We start from the raw sequence: 23978 nt of genomic DNA on the forward strand, positions 1-23978 counted from the left end.
CCGCTCTGCTCCGCTTGTTCTCCACACCTGCGGCTCTGCTCCGCTTGTCCTCTGCACCTGCGGCTCTTCTCCGCTCTACTCCGCTTGTCCTCCGCACCTGCGACTCTGCTCTGCTTCGCTTATCCTCCGCACCTGCGGTTCCACTACGCTCTGCTCCACTTGTCCCTCGCACCTGCGGCTCTGCTCTGCTTCTCCTCCGCACCTGCGGCTCTGCTCCGCTTGTCCTCCGAACGTGCAGCTCCGTTTGTCCTCCACACCTGCGGCTCTGCTCTGCTTTGCTCCGCTTGTCCTCCGCACCTGCGGCTCTGCTCCGCTTGTCCTCCGCACCTGCGTCTCTGCTTGTCCTCTGTGCCTGCGGCTCCGCTCTGCTCTGCTCCGCTTGTCCTTTACACCTGTGGCTCTGCTCCCCTCTGCTCTGCTCCGCTAGTCCTCTGCACCTGCGGCTCTGCTCCGCTCTGCTCCACTTGTCCTCCGCACCAGCGGCTCTGCTCCACTCTGCTCTGCTCTGCCTGTCCTCTGCACCTGCGGCTCTGCTCCGCTCTGCTCCTCTTGTCCTCTGCACCTGCGGCTCTGCTACGCTTGTTCTCCGCACCTGCGGCTCTGCTCCGCTCTGCTTTGCTCCCTCTGTCCTCTGCACCTGCAGCTCTGCTCCGCTCTGCTCTTCTCCGCTTGTCCTCCGCACCTGCGGCTCTGCTGCGCTTGTTCTCCGCGCCTGTGACTCTGCTCCCCTCTGCTCCGCTCCGTCTGTTCTGCGCACCTGCGGCTCTGCTCCGCTCTGCTCTGCTCCAATTGTCCTCCGCACCTGCGGCTCCGCTGTGCTCCGCTTGTTCTCCACACCTGCGGCTCTGCTTCGCTCTGCTCCGCTTGTCCTCTCGACCTGCGGCTCTGCTCCGCTCTGCTCTGCTTGTCCTCCACACCTGAGGCTCCGCTCTACTCCACTTGTCCTCCGCACCTGCGGCTCTGCTCTGCTCCGCTTCTCCTCCGCACCTGCGGTTCCAATACGCTCTGCTCCACTTGTCCCTCGCACCTGCGGCTCTGCTCTGCTTCTCCTCCGCACCTGCAGCTCTGCTCCGCTTGTCTTCTGCACCTGCGGCTCCGCTCTGCATCTCTTGCCCTCCGCACCTGCGGCTTTGCACCGCTCTGCTTTGCTCTGCTTGTTCTCCGCACCTGCGGCTCTGCTCCGCTCTGCTCCACTTGTCCTCCACACCTGCGGCTCTGCTCCGCTCTGCTCCCCCTGTCCTCCGCACCTGCAGCTCCGCTTTGCTCCGCTTGTCCTTCGCACCTGCGGCTCCACTCTGCTCCGCTTGTCCTTCGCACCTGCGGCTCCACTCTGCTCCGCTTGTCCTTCGCACCTGCGGCTCCACTCTGCTCCACTTACCCTCCGCACCTGCGGCTCTGCTCCGCTTGTCCTCCGCACCTGCGTCTCTGCTTGTCCTCTGTGCCTGCGGCTCCGCTCTGCTCCGCTTGTCCTCTGCACCTGCGGCTCCACTCTGCTCCTCTTGTCCTTCGCACCTGCGGCTCCACTCTGCTCCACTTACCCTCCACACCTGCGGCTCTGCTCCGCTTGTCCTCCGCACCTGCGTCTCTGCTTGTCCTCTGTGCCTGCGGCTCCGCTCTGCTCTGCTCCGCTTGTCCTTTACACCTGTGGCTCTGCTCCGCTCTGCTCTGCTCCGCTAGTCCTCTGCACCTGCGGCTCTGCTCCGCTCTGCTCCGCTTGTCCTCCGCACCTGCGGCTCTGTTCTGCTCTGCTCCGCTCCGCTTGTCCTCTGCACCTGCGGCTCTGCTCATCTTTGCTTTGCTCCGCTAGTCCTCTGCACCTGCGGCTCTGCTCTGCTCCGCTTGTCCTCCACACCTGCGGCTCTGCTCCGCTCTGCTCTGCTCCGCTTGTCCTCCGCACCTACGTCTCTGCTTCGCTCTGCTCTGCTCCGCTTGTTCTCCGCACCTGCGGCTCTGCTCTGCTCCGCCTGTCCTCCGCACCTGCGGCTCTGCTCTGCTCTGCTCCTCTTGCTCTCCGTACCTGCGGCTCTGCTCTGCTCCTCTTGTTCTCCGTACCTGCGGCTCTGCTCTGCTCCGCTTGTTTTCTGCACCTGCGGCTCCGTTCTGCTTCGCTTGTTCTCTGCACCTGCGGCTCTGCTCCGTCTGTCCTCTGCACCTGTGGCTCTGCTCCGCTCTGCTCTACTCCGCTTGTCCTCCACATCTGCGGCTCTGCTCTGCTTGTTCTCCGCACCTGCGGCTCCACTCTGCTCTGCTTGTCCTCCGCACATGCGGCTCCGTTCTGCTCTGCTCTGCTTGTCCTCCGCACCTGCGGCTCCGCTCTGCTCCACTTGTCCTCCGCACCTGCGGCTCCGCTCTGCTTGTCCTCTGCACCTGCAACTCCGTTCTGCTCTGCTCCACTTGTCCTCTGCACCTGCGGCTCTCCTCCGCTTTGCTTTGTCCCGCTTGTCCTCTGCACCTGCGGCTCTGCTCCGCTTGTTCTCCGCACCTGCGGCTCTGCTCCGCTCTGCTCTGCTCCGCTTGTCTTCCGCACCTATGTCTCTGCTTCGCTCTGCTCCGCTTGTTCTCCGCACCTGCGGCTCTGCTCTGCTCTGCTCTGTCTGTCCTCCGCCCCTGCGGCTCTGCTCCTCTCCTCTTGTCCTCCGTACCTGCAGCTCTGCTCTGCTTCGCTTGTTCTCTGCAACTGCGGCTCCATTCTGCTTTGCTTGTTCTCTGCACCTGCGGCTCTGCTCCACTGTGCTCCGTCTGTCCTCCGCACCTGCGGCTCTGCTCCGTTCTGCTCTGCTCCGCTTGTCCTCCACACCTGCTGCTCTGCTCTGCTCCGCTTGTTCTCCGCACCTGCGGCTCCGCTCTGCTTGTCCTCTGCACATACGGCTCCGTTCTGCTCTGCTCTGCTCTGCTTGTCTTCTGCACCTGCGGCTCCTCTCTGCTCCACTTGTCCTCCGCACCTGCGGCTCCACTCTGCTCGTCCTCCGAACCTGCGGCTCCGCTCTGCTCTGCTTGTCCTCCGCACCTGCGACTCCGTTCTGTTCTGCTCCACTTGTCCTCTGCACCTGCGGCTCTGCTCCGCTTGTTCTCCGCACCTACGTCTCTGCTTCGCTCTGCTCTGCTCTGCTCTGTCTGTCCTCCGCACCTACGGCTCTGCTCCGTTATGCTCTGCTCCGCTTGTCCTTTGCAACTGCAGCTCTGCTCTGCTCCGCTTGTTCTCCGCACCTACGGCTCCGCTTGTACTCCGCACCTGCGGCTTTGCTTCACTCTGCTCTGCTCCGCTTGTCCTTCGCACCTATGTCTTCGCTTTGCTCTGCTCTGCTCCGCTTGTCCTACGCACCTCCGGCTCTGCTCTGCTCTGCTTTGCTTTGCTCCATCTGTCCTCCGCACCTGCGGCTCTGCTCCGCTCAGCTCTTCTCCGTTTGTGCTCCGCACCTGCGGCTCTGCTGCGCTTGTCCTCTGTGCCTGCGGCTCTGCTCCCCTCTGCTCTGCTCCATCTGTCCTGCGCACCAGCGGCTCTGCTTTGCTCCGCTTGTCCTCCGCACTTGTGGCTCTGCTCCACTTGTCCTCCGCACCTGCGTTTCTGCTTCGCTCTGCTCTGCTTGTCCTCAGCACATGCGGGTGTGCTCTGCTCCGCTCTGCACCATTTGTCCTCCGCGCTTGTGGCTCTGCTCTGCTTGTCCTCCACACCTGTGGCTCTGCTCCGCTTGTCCTCTGCACTTGCGTCTCTGCTTCTCTTGTCCTCCGCACCTGCGGCTCTGCTCCGCTTGTCCTCCGCACCTGCGGCTCTGCTCCGCTCTGCTAGTCCTCTGCACCTGCGGCTTTGCTCCGCTTGTCCTCCGCACCTGTGACTCTGCTCCGCTTCGTCCTCTGCATCTGCGGCTCTGCTCCGCTCTGCACCGCTTGTCGTCCGCACCTGCAGCTCTGCTCCGCTATCCCAGTCTGTATTGGTCCCTATCCAGCCTGTTTTCCTACCTGCCTGTACCCGCCAGTCTGCATACCAGCCGAGCCTGCCCGTTCCTGCATTCCCCGATGTGGGTCAACAGCTGTGACCGGGGTCGACCTGGAGTAGCACCTGAGCCACCTTCGACGTCCCTCCTCGGACCACGGAGTTGATTAAGCTGCCGTGTGTTCGTGATCGAATCTGGCGAGGCCCCTAGTCACACCCCTCCAGGCACTCCTCGGTTCTTGGCCCAGTGGGACCACTAACCATGCTCATGCCAGTCAGTCCGGGCGTGAGCGAAACAACCGCGAAGTAGTTGAACATGACCTTCTTTCCATAATTGGCCCAAAAAACATATTTCAATTACTACAAAGGGGGAATTGCCTGGATCGAGGACGGCCTTTCATTTTTCTAACTAAGGAAAGTAAACAGATTAGTTTGTAGTAATAAAAATGCAATCTCAATGTAAAGCCTCTCAGCTTTCTGACATATGATGATTGCATATAATCTACATCCATAGCTATATACATGTAATTGAATGGTGTAGTAAATACTTACCTCCCAATTGGGGCACAACGTGAATTCTCTAATGTATTCTATTGATTCCAAGAGTCCACAAAGTGTTTCCAGAGAAATTATTTTCTGACCTACACAAAACAAAACAAAAAGTGTCAGCTAGGACCAAGGGAGAAGATAGAATGCAAAAATTGAACTACTAAATTTGTTTTACTTACTTTGATTAGGTGTTTTCCAAAAATTGATGAACAAACGCTTCACATGTTCTTCAAGGAGTTTCTAATGCAATCCATTCTTGATAGAAGGTCCAAAAATGTTCTCAAAATGTAACACTTAGAAGATGCTTGCTTGTCAAGGAAGTAAGAATCTTTCTACGGTTCTTCCTCAAAGTACTTCAACCATTCCATGGCCCATGCAATACGCAAAACAATTTACGCCCCAGGCTCTGTGCATGCACATGATTTCACAACAATGCAGTAAAAACAAATCTTTGACAAGAGCTTTTACTGTATTTATCATTGTAAAATGTGTGGGTAGTGCACAGAAACAACCAAGTAGTTGAACAAGTATTTCTTATCGTAATTGGCCTGAGGAGAACATATTTCTACGACTGCAAAGAGGATATTGCCTGGAACAAGGATGGTCTTTTGTTTTTTAACTGAAACACAACAGAATAGATTGTAGTAATAAAAATGCAATCTCAATGTACAGCCTCTCAGCTTTCTGACACATGATGATTGCATATTGTCTACATTTAAAGCTTTGAAAATGTGATAGAGTTCTTGAGCAAATGCTTACCACACAATTGGAGTATGACCTGAATTCTACAATATCTTCCAAGGATTCCAAGAGTCCACATAAGGCTTTCAGGTAAGGATTTTCCTGACCTACAAAAAAAGTAAAAAACAAACATATCAGGTAGGACAAACAGGGTAGATTAAATCTAAGCATTGAATTATTACATTTGTCCTACTTACTTTGATTTGGAGTTTTCCAAGAAAATGATCAATAAATCCACACATCTTCTTCTAGGTCCTTCTAAGGCAGGGGTCTCAAACTCGGCTGGGTATATGGGCCGCACATGGAAAAAATTTGAATTTGGGGGGCCGCATTCTTTGTTCAATGTAACATTTTTAGTGATACCATTTTTTTGTATACACCTTTTGAACATTTTTGCCGTGTTTATTTTTTTATGGCTTGGGTCTTTATGGATGTGGCGATAATAAACGTGCACTTTTTTGTGTTTACTTTAGTTTACATATAAAACAGCATTTTTAGTGCCCAATAATTTTTCATGCTTTATTTTATTTTTTATTTTTTTTACAATTTTATTTCCCCCAATTGGCCACATACAGTAATATTGTCTTACAATTAGCATCATATAGTAATAATGGAAAACATCTTGTAGTAATGTTCCCCATCCAAGTCCCCATCTTGTACTAATGTGCCCCATCCAGGTCCCCATCCTGTGGCTATGTGCCCCATCCAGGTCCCCATCCTGTGGCAATGTTCCCCATCCAGGTCCCCATCTTGTGGCTCTGGTCCCCATCTTGTGGCTCTGTGCCCCATCCAGGTCCCCATCTTGTGGCTCTGTGCCCCATCCAGGTCCCCATCTTGTGGCTATGTGCCCCATCCAGGTCCCCATCCTGTGGCAACGTTCCCCATCCTGGCGCCCATCTTGTGGCTATGTGCCCCATCCAGGTCCCCATCTTGTGGCTATGTGCCCCATCCAGGTCCCCATCTTGAGGCTCTGTGCCTCATCCAGGTCCCCATCCTGTGGCTATGTGCCCCATCCAGGTCCCCTCTTGTGGCTATGTGCCCCATCCAGGTCCCCTCTTGTGGCTATGTGCCCCATCCAGGTCCCCATCCTGTGGCAACGTTCCCCATCCTGGCGCCCATCTTGTACTAATGTGCCTCATCCAGGTCCCCATCTTGGGGCTATGTGCCCCATCCAGGTCCCCATCCTGTGGCTATGTGCCCCATCCAGGTCCCCATCTTGTGGCTATGTGCCCCATCCAGGTCCCCATGTTGTGGCTCTGGTCCCCGTCTTGTGGCTCTGTGTCCCATCCAGGTCCCCATCTTGTGGCTATGTGCCCCATCCAGGTCCACATCTTGAGGCTCTGTGCCCCATCCAGGTCCACATCTTGAGGCTCTGTGCCCCATCCAGGTCCCCATCCTGTGGCTATGTGCCCCATCCAGGTCCCCTCTTGTGGCTATGTGCCCCATCCAGGTCCCCTCTTGTGGCTATGTGCCCCATCCAGGTCCCCTCTTGTGGCTCTGTGCCCCATCCCGGTCCCCATGTTGTGGCTCTGTGCCCCCTGTGCTGTTCTTCACACACATAAAATAGAAAAAAAAAAAGATGATTCTCACCTGTCCTCCGTTCCCTCGGCGGCCTTCCTGCAGATGTGGCCCGCAGGCACCACAGAGTCCAACCCCTTGACGATCCCGACCTGGTCCAGGAGGAGCCGCCGACAGCAGCGCTGCATTGCCGCACAGAGACTGTCTCCCAGCACAGCATTTTCAATGTCAGCCGCCGGCCAATCAGAGGCCAGCAGCTGACATCTGCTTATGGCAATGACGTCATACTCGCTGCGCCGACACGCAGATATCAGCTGCTGGCCTCTGATTGGCCAGCGGCTGGCATTGGAAATGCAGTGCTGGGAAACAGTCTCTGTGTGGCAATTCAGCGCTGCTGTCGGCGGCTCCTCCTGGACCAGGTCGGGATCGTCAAGGGGTCTGTGCCTGCGGGCCGCATAAAGCAGCCTCAGGGGCCGCATGCGGCCCGCGGGCCGCGTGTTTGAGACCCCTGTTCTAAGGTAATCTTTTCTTTATGGAAAGTCCAAAACATTCTCCCAGTCCAACATTTAAAAGCTGTCCCCTTTGTCAAAAATGGAAGAACACATCCAAGGTTCTTCTAGAAAAATCATCTACCATGCTATTGCTCATGGAATGCACAAAAATTATTGCTCAGAGCTCTCTGCATGCATAGTTTCACAACAATGCAGTAAAACAACTCTTTGACAAGAGTTTTTACTTATTCATCATTGTGAAATGTGTGGGCATTGCACAAGTACAGCCAAGTAGTTGAACATGACCTCCTTTCCATAATTGGCCCAAAAAACATATTTCAATTACTACAAAGGGGGATTTCCTGGATCGAGGACGGCCTTTCATTTTTCAAACGAAGGAAAGTAAACAGATTAGCTTGCAGTAATAAAAATGCAATCTCAATGTAAAGCCTCTCAGCTTTCTGACATATGATGATTGCATATAATCTACATCCATAGCTATATACATGTAATTGAATGGTGTAGTAAATACTTACCTCCCAATTGGGGCACAACGCAAATTTTATAATGTATTCCATGGATTCCAAGCAGGGCCGGCGTCAGCACCCGGCACACCCGGGCAAGGGCCGGGACCCTGAGCAGGCAGGGGGGCCCACTGGCGGTCGCGCACCCCGCTGGGCTATGGGCGGAGGAGAGCGGTGTCAGCGCCCGCCCTTCTCCGCCACTTGCTCAGGGCCCCGGCCTCTCCCCGTGCCTCCGCAGATCCACTGTCTTCCTGCTCTGCGCTCCCTGTGACGTCTCAGGTCAGAGGGCGTGGTAACGTCTTTCCACCGCACGCTCCCCTGAGCCATCACAGGGACGACGCCGGCAACACTGGAGTCCAGACCCGAGCAGCGGGCAGCAGGTGAGAAGGAGGGAGGTGAGTATTTGATTTTTTTTTTTTTTTTTTTTTTATGTATGGAGGCATGGGGCATAATATGGGGGGGGGTGACATCCTGCATGAGGCATAATATGGGGGGGTGACATCTTTCATGGGGCATTATAAAGAGAGGGGGGGTGACATCCTGCATGGAGCATTATAAAGAGAGGGGGTGACATCCTGCATGGGACATTATAAAGAGAGGGGGGGTGACATCCTGCATGGGGCATTATAAAGAGAGGGGGGGTGACATTCTGCATGGGGCATTATAGAGAGAGGGGGTGACAACCTGCATGGGGCATTATAGAGAGAGGGGGTGACAGCCTGCATGGGGCCTTATAAAGAGGGGGGGTACATCCTGCATGGGGCATTATAAAGAGAGGGGGTGACAGCCTGCATGGGGCCTTATAAAGAGGGGGGGTACATCCTGCATGGGGCATTATAAAGAGAGGGGGGGTGACATCCTGCATGGGGCATTATAAAGAGAGGGGGGGTGACATCCTGCATGGGGCATTATAAAGAGAGGGGGTGTGACATCCTGCATGGGGCATTATAGAGAGAGGGGGTGACATCCTGCATGAGGCCTTACAAAGAGGGCTGGGTACATCCTGCATGGGGCATTATAAATAGATGGGGGTGACATCCTGCATGGGGCATTATAAAGAGAGGGGGTGACATCCTGCATGGAGCATTATAAAGAGAGGGGGTGACATCCTGCATGGGGCATTATAAAGAGGGGGGGTGACATCCTGCATGGGGCCTTATAAAGAGGGGGGTACATCCTGCATGGGGCATTATAAAGAGGAGGGGTGACAGCCTGCATGGGGCATTATAAGGTGGGGAACAGCCTGCATGGGGCATTGTAAGGGGGGGATAGCCTGCATAGTGAATTATGTGGGGGGAACAGCCTGAATGGAGCATTATAAGGGGGGGGCAGCTTGTATGGGGCATTATGTTGGGGGTAACAGCGTGCATGGAGCATTATAAGGGGGGGACAGCCTGTATGGGGCATTATGTGGGGGGTAACAGCCTGCATGCAGCATTATATAGGGGCCAGTATCCTGTATGGAGCGTTATAAGGGGACCAGTATCCTGTATGGAGCGCTATATGGGGGCCAGTATCCTGTATGGAGCTTTATAAGGGGACCAGTATCCTGTATGGAGCGTTATATGGGGGCCAGTATCCTGTATGGAGCGTTATATGGGGGCCAGTATTCTGTATGGAGCCTTATATGGGGGCCAGTATTCCATATGGAGCCTTATATGGAGGTGTCACGCTGTCTCAGCGTACAGGGGGGTCAGGGGCCTGAGCTGACCCTAGACGGGGGCCCTGACTAATCCCTCAACCTGGAGGTACTGTTAATGGTACAGAGGTCCAGGCCGCCAGCGTAACCCTAAACTCCTGAATATCCCTGAACCTAAGTAATCTAGTCCTGAGAAGGACCCCGATCACAACAATGGGGAACAGGATAGAAAATGCCCAAAACACAGTACTAGACAAACGAGACAGTACAAGGGGAAAACCAAAAACCACCTTGCATACAAAAACTAACACCACAATTACAGTGGGAACAACAACAGGTTAGGAGATAAATGATAAAGGGAGGAAGGGAACAAACCACACCGCATACTCCTCGCTCCGAACTCCACCAAACAACGATCCACTCTGAAGGTCTGCAAGAAATGCTTTCACCGACAACTTCCCCATCAGACCAGCAGGTATTTGAAGGAATCCCAATACTGCAGCATTAACTGCAGCTGGGCGAGGCTGAGCCTCTTCAAGCACAGAGAGAGAGAATTAACTCCCTCACAACCAAAAAACACAAAGCACCAAAAACTCAGCTGCGAGAAGTCAGGCTGTGTAGTCGCGACGATCTTCGTGGCGACACACCCATGACAGTACCCCCCCTTCTACGAGGGGCCTCCGGACCCTCAGGGCCTGGTTTATCCGGGTGAGTCGTGTGGAAGGCCCGAATTAACCGGTCTGCGTTAATATTTGACGCAGGAACCCACATTCTCTCCTCAGGACCATACCCTTTCCAATGAACCAGGTACTGAAGGGACCGGCGACTAAAACATGAATCGATGACTTTCGATACCTGAAACTCCAAATTTCCATTGACCACCACTGGAGGAGGAGGTAAAGGTGACGGTATCATTGGCGCCACATACCTCTTAAGCAAAGATCTGAGGAACACGTTATGAATTTTAAACGTAGGGGGGAGGTCAAGATGGAATGCCACCGGATTAATTATAGAACTGATCCTGTACGGCCCGATGAACCTGGGACCCATTTTCCAGGAGGGAACCTTGAGTTTTATATTCTTGGTAGACAACCATACCCGATCGTTCACACTTAGGTCCGGACCAGACACTCTCCTCCTATCAGCCATACGTTTGTATCGGTTCCCCATAGTACTCAGATTATTCAGTACCCCTCTCCATACTGAAGCGAGTGATGACGAAAATCGTTCCTCCTCAGGAACCCCCGAAGAGCCCCCTCTACTGAAAGTACAAAACTGGGGATGAAAACCATATGCCCCAAAAAACGGGGACTTACCAGTGGATTCGCTCCGCCTATTATTAAGAGCAAACTCCGCCAGAGGTAAGAAAGAAGCCCAGTCCTCCTGGTTCTCTGACACAAAACACCAGAGATATGTCTCCAAACTCTGGTTCAAACGTTCCGTCTGACCATTGGTCTGAGGATGAAAAGCCGATGAGAACGATAAATGCATCCCCCGCCGAGTACAAAAAGCCTTCCAGAATTTGGACACAATCTGAGACCCCTGATCCGACACCACATCGGAGGGTACCCCGTGAAGCCTCACAATCTCTCCAATGAACACCTGCGCAAGAGTTTTAGCATTAGGAAGAGCAGGAAAAGCGATAAAATGTGCCATCTTGCTGAACCTGTCTACTACAACGAGTATGACCGTTTTACCCGAGGACGGCGGGAGGTCCGTAATAAAGTCCATAGACAGATGAGTCCAAGGACGCTCCGGGATCTTCAAAGGTAAGAGGGCCCCAGACGGACGGGTATGTGGGGTCTTAGAGCGCGCACAAACCCCACAGGACACAACAAAAGTTACCACCTCCTTATGTAAGTTAGGCCACCAAAACCGACGCGAGAGGAGATCCACAGTTGCTTTACTCCCTGGGTGTCCTGCCAAAGCTGAGTTATGGTGTGCCTCGATCACCTTTTGTCGTAGCTGATCTGGAACAAACAGTCTCCCTGGAGGTCCAACAGGGGCGTCTCCCTGAGCCTCCAATACCTCCTCCTCAAGCTCAGAGCATACTGCCGACACCACCACCCCCTCTTGAAGGATAGGAACCGGATCATCCGTATTCCCGGCCCCAGGGAAACTACGAGATAAGGCATCCGCCTTCACATTTTTTGACCCAGGACGATATGTAACGACAAAATTAAACCTGGTAAAAAACAACGACCACCTGGCTTGTCTGGGATTCAAACGTTTTGCGGACTCCAGATAAAGCAGGTTCTTGTGATCAGTGATGACGGTGACCGGATAGACTGCCCCCTCCAAAAAATGGCGCCACTCCTCAAAAGCTGACTTAATAGCCAAGAGTTCCCTATTGCCGACATCGTAATTCCTCTCAGCGGACGACAATTTTTTGGAGAAAAAAGCGCACGGACGCCACTTACCAGGGGACGAACCTTGTGACAAAACTGCTCCCACCCCTACCTCAGAAGCGTCTACCTCTACAATGAACGACTGTGACGCATCAGGTTGAATGAGTATGGGTGCTGAGGCAAAACATTTTTTCAAGGAGGAGAATGCTTGACAAGCCTTGTCAGACCACCTAGAAAAATCCGTCCCCTTTTTTGTCATGTCTGTGAGAGGTTTAACCATGGATGAGAAATTACGAATGAATTTCCGGTAATAATTAGCAAACCCCAGGAAACGTTGTAGTGCCTTAAGATTCTCTGGCAGATCCCACTCAAGAACTGCCCGCACTTTCCCTGGGTCCATACGAAAACCGGACGCTGACACCAGGAAACCTAAAAACTGGAGTTCCTGTACGGGGAACACACACTTCTCCCATTTGGCGTACAGTTTATTATCCCGCAAGATCTGTAACACCTGCCTAACATGCTCCTGATGAGACACAAGATCAGGCGAGTAAATTAAGATGTCATCCAGATATATGACTACAAACTGACCCACCAGGCGGCGAAAAATGTCATTAACAAAGTGTTAGAACACCGCCGGGGCATTAGTCAGACCGAATGGCATGACAAGGTTCTCATAATGCCCCTCCGGAGTGTTAAACGCCGTCTTCCACTCATCCCCCTCCTTTATCCTAATCAGATTGTACGCCCCCCTGAGATCCAACTTAGAGAACCATTTGGCGCCCACGATCTGATTAAAGAGATCGGGGATAAGTGGGAGTGGATACGGATCTCGGACCGTAATCCGATTAAGTTCACGGAAATCCAGGCAAGGGCGTAGGCCTCCATCTTTCTTCTTCACAAAGAAGAACCCCGCGGCCACCGGGGAAGATGAAGGTCTAATATGCCCCTTAGCCAGACTCTCAGAAATATAATCCTTCATGGCCTGCCTCTCTGGACCAGATAGGTTATACAACCTAGATTTAGGTAACTTGGCCCCAGGGAGCAATTTTACAGAACAGCCATACACGCGATGAGGAGGTAGTTCCTGACACCCTTTCTCCGAGAATACATCCTCAAAGTCCGCCAGAAATGGAGGTAAGACCCTAGGAGTGACAGCACCGATCACCGTATTCATGCAGTTTTTATTACAGAATTCACTCCATTGGCTTATCTCCCTGGATTGCCAATTAATAACCGGATTATGCTTAATTAACCAAGGAAGGCCCAACACAATAGGAGTGGGAAGACCCTCCAACACGTAACAAGACAACAGTTCTTTATGTATCGCCCCCACTTGAAGATGTACGTTATGCACCACTTGCAAAAAACTTCCCTGACCGAGAGGCCTGGCGTCGATCGAAAATATGGGGATGGGTTTAGCCAACATATTCAATAGCATACCTTGAACCCGGGCAAACCGAGCGTCCACCAGATTAGCCCCGGCCCCACTATCTAGAAGAACAGATATCCTCTCAGTTCTCGTACCCACCACCACCTCCCCCGGTACGAGAAACTGAGACGAACCTAGGGACGAAATACCTACTCCCAGATTGCCGTCCACCACACAACCTGGGATCAATAGTTTTCCGACGACTCTTTATTCTGCAAAGGACGGGATGGACACCCCCCAATAAAATGTCCCTTTCTCCCGCAGAAGAAGCACCTTCCAGTCTTGTGGTGCACCGCCGGTCCCCTCCCCCGGAAAGATGTCCCTCCTAACTGCATAGGCTCCTCTGGACTGACCAGGGGAACCTCCATATGAGGAGACCTTGTAGGAGGTGGAGTCATCCCAGGGGGTGGAGTTATCCCGCACCTCTTCCGAAGCCGTCTGTCAGTGCGAATAGCAAGAGCCATAGCGGCTTCCAGTGAGGCGGGAGGGTCATACTGTGCCAACACATCCTTTAATTTGTCAGATAACCCTTGACAAAACTGGCTCCTAAGAGCCGGGTCATTCCACTGGGTGTCCGTGGCCCACCTACGGAACTCCGAACAGAATTCCTCCGCCGGACGATCTCCCTGGTGGATCCTACGTAACTTAGATTCAGCAAGGGAGATCCGATCTGGGTCATCATATACGAGTCCCAGAGCAGCGAAAAACCTATCCACTGACTGGAGAGCCGGGGAGCCCGGGGGAATAGAGAACGCCCAAGATTGTGGGTCCCCTTGTAGGAGCAAGATGACAATTCCCACCCTTTGCTCCTCACTCACCGATGACCGAGGCCGCAGCTGAAAGTACAACTTGCATGCCTCCCGGAAAACAAAAAACTTATCCCGCCCCCCAGTGAACCTGTCAGGGAGAGCTACTTTAGGTTATGGTCTGGCTTGCTCCAGAGGACACAAAACCTTGGACTTAACGTCCGCCAACTCCATGGACAAACTCTGCAACTGCCGAGCTAGACTGGCTACTGGATCCATGGTGGTTGGAAAAAAAAATTATTATTATTTTTTTTTTTTTGTCGGTCGGTGAAAATGTCACGCTGTCTCAGCGTACAGGGGGGTCAGGGGCCTGAGCTGACCCTAGACGGGGGCCCTGACTAATCCCTCAACCTGGAGGTACTGTTAATGGTACAGAGGTCCAGGCCGCCAGCGTAACCCTAAACTCCTGAATATCCCTGAACCTAAGTAATCTAGTCCTGAGAAGGACCCCGATCACAACAATGGGGAACAGGATAGAAAATGCCCAAAACACAGTACTAGACAAACGATACAGTACAAGGGGAAAACCAAAAACCACCTTGCATACAAAAACTAACACCACAATTACAGAGGGAACAACAACAGGTTAGGAGATAAATGATAAAGGGAGGAAGGGAACAAACCACACCGCATACTCCTCGCTCCGAACTCCACCAAACAACGATCCACTCTGAAGGTCTGCAAGAAATGCTTTCACCGACAACTTCCCTATCAGACCAGCAGGTATTTGAAGGAATCCCAATACTGCAGCATTAACTGCAGCTGGGCGAGGCTGAGCCTCTTCAAGCACAGAGAGAGAAAATTAACTCCCTCACAACCAAAAAACACAAAGCACCAAAATCTCAGCTGCGAGAAGTCAGGCTGCGTAGTCGCGACGATCTTCGTGGTGACACACCCATGACAGGAGGCCTGTATTCTGTATGGTGCCTTATATAGGGGCCAAGTATTCCGTATGGAGCCTTATATGGGGGCCAAGTATTCCGTATGGAGCCTTATAGGGGGGCCAGTATTCCGTATGAGGCCTTATATGGGGGCCAGTATTCCGTATGGGGCCTTATATGGGGGCCAGTATTCCATATGGGGCCTTATATGGGGGCCAGTATTCCATATGGGGCCAAATATGGGGGCCAGTATTCCATATGGGGCCTTATATGGGGGCAAGTATTCTGTGTGGAGCGATTCGCTGGTTTCTGAGCTATTGTGGAATTTACAATAGATATCGCTCATGTAATGTAAGAAGTGAAATCTTTGCATTGTACTATATTTATATATATTCCTCTGCGGTATCTGTGCATCATGAATCGTGGTATGTATTAAAGGGGCCCACAGAGACTCTTTCGCCCGGGGCCCAGAAAAACCTGGAGCCGGCCCTGATTCCAAGAGTCCACAAACTGATTCCAGAGAAATTATTTTCTGACCTACACAAAACAAAACAAAAAATGTCAGCTAGGACCAATGGAGAGGATAGAATGCAAAAATTGAAATACTAAATTTGTTTTACTTACTTTGATTAGGTGTTTTCCAAAAATTGATGAACAAACGCTTCACATGTTCTTCAAGGAGTTTCTAATGGAATCCATTCTTGATAGAAGGTTCAAAAATGTCCTCAAAATGTAACACTTAGAAGATGCTTGTTTGTCAAGGAAGTAAGAATGTTTCTACGGTTCTTCCTCAAAGTGCTTCAACCATTCCATGGCCCATGCAATAAGCAAAACAATTTACGCCCCAGGCTCTGTGCATGCACATGATTTCACAACAATGCAGTAAAAACAAATCATTGACAAGAGCTTTTACTGTATTTATCATTGTAAAATGTGTGGGTAATGCACAGAAACAACCAAGTAGTTGAGCAAGTATTTCTTACCGTAATTGGAGTGAAGATAATATATTTCTACGACTGCAAAGAGGATATTGCCTGGATCAAGGATGGTCTTTTGTTTTTTAAATGAAACACAACAGATTAGATTGTAGTAATAAAAATGCAACCTCAATGTAAAAGCCTCTCAGCTTTCTGACACATGATGATTGCATATTGTCTACATTTAAAGCTTTGAAAATGTGATAGAGTTCTTGAGCAAATGCTTACCACACAATTGGAGTATGACCTGAATTGTATAATATCTTCCAAGGATTGCAAGAGTCCACATAAGGCTTTCAGGTAAGGATTTTCCTGACCTACAAAAAAAGTAAAAAACAAACATATCAGATAGAACAAACAGGGTAGATTAAATCTAAGCATTGAATTATTACATTTGTCCTACATACTTTGATTTGGAGTTTTCCAAGAAAATTATCAATAAATCCACACATCTTCTAGGTCCTTCTGAGGTAATCTTTTCTTGATGGAAGGTCCAAAATGTTCTCACAGTCCAACATTCAAAAGATGGCCCCTTTGTCAAAAATGGAAGAACACATCCAAGGTTCTTCTAGAAAAATCATCTACCATGCTATTGCTCATGGAATGCACAAAAATTATTGCTCAGAGCTCTGTGCATGCATAGTTTCACAACAATGCAGTAAAACAACTCTTTCACAAGAGTTTTTACTTATTCATCATTGTGGAATGTGTGGGCATTGCACAAGTACAGACAAGTAGTTGAACATGACCTTCTTTCCATAATTGGCACAAAAAACATATTTCAATTACTACAAAGAGGGAATTGCCTGGATGAAGGATGGCCTTTCATTTTTCTAACTAAGGAAAGCAAACAGATTAGCTTGCAGTAATAAAAATGCAATCTCAATGTAAAGCCTCTCAGCTTTCTGACATATGATGATTGCATTTAATCTACATTCATAGCTATATACATGTAATTGAATGGTGTAGTAAATACTTACCTCCCAATTGGGGCACAACATGAATTCTATAATGTATTCCATTGATTCCAAGAGTCCACAAAGTGCTTCCAGCGAAATTAATTTCTGACCTACACAAAGCAAAACAAAAAATGTCAGCTAGGACCAATGGAGAAGATAGAATGCAAAAATTGAAATACTAAATTTGTTTTACTTACTTTGATTAGGTGTTTTCCAAAAATTGATGAACAAACGCTTCACATGTTCTTCAAGGAGTTTCTAATGCAATCCATTCTTGATTGAAGGTCCAAAAACGTCCTCAAAATGTAACACTTAGAAGATGCTTGTTTGTCAAGGAAGTGAGAATCTTTCTACGGTTCTTCCTCAAAGTGCATCAACCTTTCCATGGCCCATGCAATAAGCAAAACAATTTACGCCCCAGGCTTTGTGCATGCACATGATTTCACAACAATGCAGTAAAATCAAATCTTTGACAAGAGCTTTTACTGTATTTATCATTGTAAAATGTTTGGGTAATGCACAGAAACAACCAAGTAGTTGAACAAGTATTTCTTACCGTAATTGGCCTGGGGAAAACATATTTCTACTACTGCAAAGAGGATATTGCCTGGATCAAGGATGGTCTTTTGTTTTTCAACTGAAACACAACAGATTAGATTGTAGTAATAAAAATGCAATCTCAGTGTAAAGCCTCTCAGCTTTCTGACACATGATGATTGCATATTGTCTACATTTAAAGCTTTGAAAATGTGATAGAGTTCTTGAGCAAATGCTTACCACACAATTGGAGTATGACCTGAATTCTACAATGTCTTCCAAGGATTCCAAAAGTCCACATAAGGCTTTCAGGTAAGGATTTCCCTGACCTACAAAAAAAGTAAAATAAAACATATCAGGTAGGACAAACAGGGTAGATTAAATCCAAGCATTGAATTGTTACATTTGTCCTACTTACTAGTGTGGAGCGAACATGCTCGACACTGCTCGGTACTCGCCCGAGCATAAGGCTACTCGGGATGTTCAGCGAGCACCGAGCATTTCCGGGTTACTCGGGCAGAAGCTCGGGTCTCCGCCCTGCTTGTTTGGCGCTCTTTACAGAGCCAATGAACATGCAGGGATTGCCAGCCAGTCACTGTAATGCTGCAGCCATGTTGGTTGTGGGCATTACAGTGATTGGCTGGCCGCACAGCGTCACCTCGAGTATTTAAAAGGGGGCGCCGCCATCTTGGACACAGTTGCTCCGGATTAGACAGTGTAGGGACAGCACTGCTGATTTAGGGAGAGATATAAACTGCAAAATAGTTAGTGTAGGGTCTGTAAAGGCTGCCAGAACAAACAAACAGTCCTTTTCAGGACTAATATCCATCCCAGATACCAGGCAGGCAGGCTGTATTGGAGACACAGTGGTTATACCAGCAAACGCTGCATTACAGTCCTGTGTGCTCCTGCTGCTGAAATTGCTGGACTTAGCACCAGGTGTCGGGGGCCAGGAAAAATCCTTTTTTTTCCATCTAAATCCTCCTTTTTTTTCCTCCTTCACACTGTACAAATACCCGTCTTATTAACCTTTTGGTGTGTCCCCCCCCCCCCCAAAAAAAAAGCGTGTCTCTGATTTTTCAGACACAAATATAACTGTTGAAAATAGTCTGGTGTAGGCTAGAGAAACAGAAGTGTTGTTTTGCACTTCCACGGTTCAAACCTCTGTATTATCCATTTTGCGCCATTTGTATCTAAAAAAAAAAACAGTTTGAGTGTGTCGCTCACTGTTCAGCCGCAAATATCTCTATTTAAAAAAGTGTGGTATACCCCAGTAAACAATAACTGTGGTTTTGCCATCACACGGTAAAAAAATCTCTATTATTCAGCTTTTGGTAGTTTTTTCCGTAAAGAAAAACAGTAGTGTCTCCTGACTGTTGTGACACAAAAATATATCTGTTGAAAATAGTCTTGTGTAGGCCCGACATCCCAGTGTGGTTTCGCAGTTCCACGGGTCAAATCGCTGTACTATCCAGTTTTGGGCCTTTGGTATCTAAAAAAAAAGCAGTTTGAGTGTGTCGCTCACTGTTCAGCCGCAAATATCTCTATTTAAAAAAGTGTGGTATACCCCAGTAAACAATAACTGTGGTTTTGCCATCCCACGGTAAAAAATCTCTATTATTCAGCTTTTGGTAGTTTTTTCCGTAAAGAAAAACAGTAGTGTCTCCTGACTGTTGTGACACAAAAATATATCTGTTGAAAATAGTCTTGTGTAGGCCCGACATCCCAGTGTGGTTTCGCAGTTCCACGGGTCAAATCGCTGTACTATCCAGTTTTGGGCCTTTGGTATCTAAAAAAAAGCAGTTTGAGTGTGTCGCTCACTGTTCAGCCGCAAATATCTCTATTTAAAAAAGTGTGGTATACCCAGTAAACAATAACTGTGGTTTTCCTCTTCCACGGTTCTAATCTACTCTTTATTACCCTTTTTCCATTGATAGTGCAAGTGTAAGCTATTTTACTTCATTTACAATGGGCAAGGCGTGTGGCAAGGGACGTGGAAGTGGACGTTCTGGTGATGGTTCGTGCAGAGGAGGGGCCGTGGCCAAGGTGAAAATGTGCCACAACCAACAGCCACATCTTCTTGCTCCCACTTCTTGACCAAATTACTAGGGAAGCACAGAACAACACCAGTATTGAGAACTGATCAGTGTGAACAGGTTATTAATTGGATAGCAGACAATACTTCCAGTTACCTGGGCACCACCACCTCCGGTCTGTCTTCCACACGGTCAACTCTTAGTAGCCTTGAGTCTCGACCGCATACTCCTCCTCACCCTGATGCTCCTTCCTCCCACCATGCCGAGTGTCGTCAGACAGCAAGTGATCCCACACTTGGACACTCTGAAGAGCTGTTCACTGGTCCATTTCCATATTTGGGCCCCTCGCCTGATACGCTTGAAGTGGTGGAAGAGGAGATCCCATGTTGCGATGCCCAAATATTTGAACAGCCACGGCCACAGGAAGTCGACGTTGGCAATCTGTCACAAGAGGTGGACGATGACGAGACACAATTGCCAGGAAGTGAGGAGGAGGATCGTGGTGCGCAAGTGCAAGAGGAGGAGGTGGTGGATGATCTAGTAACTGACCCAACGTGGAAGGAGGACATGCAGAGTGAGGCCAGCAGCACACAGGGGGAGGGAGGCAGAGTACCCCAACAGGCAGGAATAAGCAGTGTGGTGGCCGCAGACAGAAGGCAGGCGACCGTTCCCCGTAACACCAACACGAGGGACGTTGCCAGTACAAGCGGTAGGTCTTCCAGAGTCTGGAATTTTTTTAAAGACTCTGCTGATAACCCCAAAAAGGCCATATGTTCCACCTGCCATGCCAGCATCAGCAGGGGTGACAAAACTACCAGCCTGACCACCACCAGCATGATCAGGCACATGGCAGCAAAGCACCCGACTTTGTGGGGCGAAACCCAGGGTCCACGACCAGTGTCAGCGGGTGTCACCACTGCTTCTTCCACTGTTGTGCGTGCAATAGAACCCCCTGTTGTGTGTGCAAGGCAATCCCCTGTCCATACTGCATGTAAAGATACCCCCTCCTCTCAGTCTTCACTTGTTATGGCAGTTTCTCAAGAAACAGCATCAACGTCCACGTCCCACCCGCAGCGTTCAATTGTCCATATCCCAGACCTTTGAATGAAAGCGGAAATTCGCAGCTAACGCCCCACAGGCCACAGTACTAAATTCGCACATTTCACGACTGCTTGCATTGGAAATGCTGCCTTTTAGGCTGGTGGAGACGGAATCCTTCTGCAATCTTATGGCGGTGGCCGTCCCTCGGTACTCAGTCCCCAGCCGACACTATTTTGCCCGGTGTGCCATCCCCGCACTACACAAGCACGTGTCCCAAAGCATCTGCCGTGCCCTCAACAACGCAGTTACTGGGAGAGTCCACCTGACAACGGACACGTGGACAAGTGCTTGTGGCCAGGGACGGTACATCTCTCTGACGGCACACTGGGTAAACATAGTGGAAGCGGGGACCCAGTCGGACCTTGGGACGGAACACATCCTCCCCACAACGGGGATTGCGGGCCCTATGTCAGTCAAAGTTGCCCCCACAGTGTACAGCTCCCGCGCATCCTCCTCCTCCTCATGTTCAGCCTCCATCTCAGATATCACCACATCAGTTACAAGCTGGAAGCATTGCAGTACTGCCTCCGCCAAGCGGCAACAGGCTGTGCTGAAACTCATAAGCTTAGGTGATAAACCTCACACTGCTTGTGAGTTGTGGACAGCTGTGAAAGAGCAGTCAGATCTGTGGCTGAGACCGCTGAACCTACATCCCGGCATGGTCGTGTGTGACAATGGCCGTAACCTGGTGGCGGCTCTGAGGCGAGGTGAGATCACACACGTACCATGCCTGGCTCATGTGCTTAACCTCGTGGTTCAGCGGTTTCTTAAATCGTACCCCGAGTTGCCAGATCTGCTCGTGAAAGTACACCGCCTGTCAGCTCATTTTCGCAAGTCGGCTACAGTTTCCGCCGCCCTTGCTGTGTTGCAGCAGCGTTTGCAGCTTCTGGCACACCGACTGGTGTGTGATGTCCCCACACGTTGGAACTCTACCCTCCACATGTTGCAAAGGATTTGTGAGCAGAAGAGAGCAGTTGTGGAGTACCAGCTGCAACAAGGCCGTCGATATTCAGGTCAGACTCCACACATAAGACCTCAGGAGTGGACCTGGATGTCTGACATATGTACCATCCTGACAAACTTTGAGGAGGCCACCAAGATGGTGAGTGGCGATGACGCCATCATTAGTGTCAGCATCCCACTTGTCTGTTTTTTGCAACGCTCTCTGCAGAGAATTAAAGAGGAGGCATTGCAGCCAGAGTATGATGAGATGGATCAAGAAGCCGTAGCGGGCGATTACACACAGCCCAGCCTCATCTCATCCCAACGTGCATTGGGGGACAATGAGGGAGAGGAGGAGGAGGAGGAGGAAGAACAGGAGCTGCTATCATGCGTTGTAGACGGTAGTACCTGTACAAGTGTCATACCGTCGGTTCAGCGTGGGTGGCCTGAGGACAGGGGGGAGGAGGAAGAGGAGGAGGAGGAGGAGAGCATGGTCAGTCGTCATCTTGGTGAGGACACGGAAATCTTGCCCGTTACCAGTCTGGCACGCATGGCTGACTTTATGTTACGCTGCCTTAACCGTGACCCTCGCGTTGTCAAAATGTTGGGTGACAGTCATTACTGGTTGGTGACACTTGTAGACCCCCGCTACAAGGAGAACTTTCACTCTCTTATTCCTGAGGTCTACAAAAATGGGGCAATACCAGAAGGCCCTTGCTGCAGAACTCTTAAAAAAATTCCCATCTGAACACGCTAGCGGCAGAGGTCACAGTTCGTTGCCCAACCAAGGCGTACAGGCGAGAGAGATGCAACTCCAATCCAGCAGAGGCAGGGGAACACTGTCAACGTTCTGGGACAGTTTTCTGACACCCGCCCAGCTTACAGGCCCTGAGGCGCGGGGTACTCTCACAAGGAGTGGAAAGTTTCAAAAGATGGTGAGGGAGTACCTTGCCGATTGTACCAGCGTCCTCCGTGATTCCTCTGTGCCTTTTAATTATTGGGTATCCAAGCTGGACACTTGGAATGAACTCGCTCTGTACGCCTTGGAGGTCCTGGCCTGCCCTGCCGCTAGCGTGTTATCGGAGCGTGTTTTTAGTGCCGCTGGGGGAATTATAACTGATAAGCGCACTCGCCTGTCAACTGACAATGCTGACGAGCTGACCCTTATCAAAATGAACAAGGGCTGGATTGGGCCAGACTTCTCATCACCACCAAATGACAGCAGAGTAACATAAAGTCAAATCCACTGTGTTATTTCGGGAGGTGTATTCACATGCACCGCTTCACACCCACACATGGGTATATGCTTCCTCGTTTCGGCTGTTTAATCTTCTTCTCCTTATCCTCAGCCTCCACCACCACTATACCACCAGGGTGCCAGCATTGCAAGTTCCTCCGTCCTTATTTTTGGCAGCTTTTGCTTGCAAGGCATAAGAAAATACTATGGGACACCCACTCCCCAATAATGGGACTTATGTTTGTAATATGCTGTATTGCATGGCTCTTGTAAGGGGCATTGCAAGTTGCTCCGTCCTAATTTTTGGCAGCTTTTGTTTGGAAAGCTTAAGCAAATACTATGGGACACCCACTCCCCAATAATGGGACTTATGTTTGTAATATGCTGTACTGCATGGCTCTTGTAAGGGGCATTGCAAGTTGCTCCGTCCTAATTTTTGGCAGCTTTTCCTGGGAAAGCATAAGCAAATACTATGGGACACCCACTCCCCAATAATGGGACTTATGTTTGTAATATGCTGTACTGCATGGCTCTTGTAAGGGGCATTGCAAGTTGCTCCGTCCTAATTTTTGGCAGCTTTTGCTGGGAAAGCATAAGCAAATACTATGGGACACCCACTCTCCAATAATGGGACTTATGTTTGTAATATGCTGTACTGCATGGCTCTTGTAAGGGGCATTGCAAGTTGCTCCGTCCTAATTTTTGGCAGCTTTTGCTAGGAAAGCATAAGCAAATACTATGGGACACTCACTCCCCAATAATGGGACTTATGTTTGTAATATGCTGTACTGCATGGCTCTTGTAAGGGGCATTGCAAGTTGCTCTGTCCTAATTTTTGGCAGCTTTTGCTGGGAAAGCATAAGCAAATACTATGGGACACCCACTCCCCAATAATGGGACTTATGTTTGTAATATGCTGTACTGCATGGCTCTTGTAAGGGGCATTGCAAGTTGCTCCGTCCTAATTTTTGGCAGCTTTTGCTGAGAAAGCATAAGCAAATACTATGGTACACCCACTCCCCAATAATGGGACTTATGTTTATAATATGCTGTACTGCATGGCTCTTGTAAGGGGTATTGCAAGTTGCTCCGTCCTAATTTTTGGCAGCTTTTGCTGGGAAAGCATAAGCAAATACTATGGGACACCCACTCCCCAATAATGGGACTTATGTTTGTAATATGCTGTACTGCATGGCTCTTGCAAGGGGCATTGCAAGTTGCTCCGTCCTAATTTTTGGCAGCTTTTGCTGGGAAAGCATAAGCAAATACTATGGGACACCCACTCCCCAATAATGGGACTTATGTTTGTAATATGCTGTACTGCATGGC

This window comes from Phyllobates terribilis, unplaced genomic scaffold (genome assembly GCF_046119375.1).
Source record: "Phyllobates terribilis strain yellow unplaced genomic scaffold, ASM4611937v1 Scaffold_1352__1_contigs__length_313120, whole genome shotgun sequence".
In the NCBI taxonomy this organism is placed as follows: domain Eukaryota; kingdom Metazoa; phylum Chordata; class Amphibia; order Anura; family Dendrobatidae; genus Phyllobates; species Phyllobates terribilis.